This window comes from Carlito syrichta, unplaced genomic scaffold (genome assembly GCF_000164805.1).
Source record: "Carlito syrichta isolate Samal-C Ts95f unplaced genomic scaffold, Tarsius_syrichta-2.0.1 Scaffold29361, whole genome shotgun sequence".
In the NCBI taxonomy this organism is placed as follows: Eukaryota; Metazoa; Chordata; class Mammalia; order Primates; family Tarsiidae; genus Carlito; species Carlito syrichta.
Genome location: NW_006973457.1, coordinates 11,235 through 12,684, shown reverse-complemented (window position 1 = coordinate 12,684; position 1,450 = coordinate 11,235). Strand labels below are relative to the sequence as shown.

At 42.6% G+C, this 1,450-nt stretch overlaps 1 pseudogene; it reads right to left on the bottom strand.

The window, feature by feature from the left end:
* Nucleotides 1–617: 617 nt before the first annotated feature.
* LOC110596339 lies at nt 618–1,225 on the bottom strand (annotated as a pseudogene).
* Nucleotides 1,226–1,450: the final 225 nt, after the last annotated feature.

Below are 1,450 nucleotides of genomic sequence, written 5' to 3'. Positions count from 1 at the left end.
TAGTTGACTGGCTAGCAGATTAGCCAGCTGACTTAATTAGCTAGCTACCTGGTTGGTTAGATGACTAGCCAGATTGCTTAACTAGCTAGCTACCTGGCTGGCTAGCTAGTTAGGCAGCCGGCTATCTTGAATAACGGTTTGCAAGCTGGCTAGCGCCAGCTTTTTTTTTTAATCACTGAACCTAAGAAAAAGATTTAATTTTCATTTTTTGTCACCACAAAATTGTTAACAGTGTAGAGCTCAATTTTGTGATTAAAACGAAAACAAAGCAACCCATCACTTTCACCTAGGATTAATTTTATATAATGGTAACACCAACTTAAGTGCACAAACAAAAGATGCCAAACTAACTGAAATGAACACCCTTCTTGACTTTTCTCTTAAAAAGCAGAAAAGTAGATTAAATGCTGCCACCTAGTGGCCAGCCAAACAAATCTGGTAGCATACTAGAACAAAGCAAAATGTCATAGGCCCAACAATCTGGTTTCCCTATTACAGGCCACTTACTCCTTGCTTTCTGCAAAACACAGCAACATACCCCAAGCAATCCCTCCTCCAGAGTCCTAGTCCAAATAGTGGAATGTAATAACCCATGTCTGGCTTGTGATAGATACTTCACATGAAACTTTCCTCTGCCTATTTCAAGGTTGGTTTGCCCAGTCCTATGGCCCAAAAGGGATGACAAAGGAGAATACGGCCACATCCAAAATGTCCATTTGTTCAAAGTGTGTACAAGGTAATTTTGATGTCTGTTGCCTCAAATACCTCTTCAATCATCGCAGATACATTTTTCCATTGCAGACTATCAAGACCACATCCAATACTGGGCATGGAGATGTCTGTGACTCCATTCTTCAGACAATGAGACTTCATAGCTTCTAAACTCTTCTGTATGTTTTCATAAGTTGACTTGTGTGAAGCCCTTTTCTTTGTAATCAAGTAATATATATACCGCCCATCTCTCTTCAGAACAGCCACTTCTCCAGATTTTTTTTGTTGATTTAACAGTTCTTGCACCCCTCCAAATTTCTTCTTGAAGAGGACAGCTATCCCAGCACCCATGCAACAATCCTCACTACAGTGGGCTAAAGAGTCTGTTTTAGGGCATGCAAAAAGGTCTCCTTTCACATAAGTGATTCTGCTTCCTTCTGGCTCTTCTTTAAGGCTGCTGGCCATGATATCGAGTCGCTACTTCCAAAATTTAAGTATTTCTTCAGCTGGAAAGAAGTCAGCGGTTTGGATGTCCTTGCCCCGCGGGGAAGAGCTCTGGATCCACCCTGGTAGGTGAGAAGCAGAAAACGAGCCCAAATGCGGAGCCAATCCCGCCACAACCTTTAATTGCACACACCTTAAGATCTAGCGCCAGCTTTAACAGTGAGCTGGCTGGTTAGACAGTCGGATAGCCAGCCAGCTTAACTAGTCAGCCACCATGCTGGTAAGTTGGCTAGCC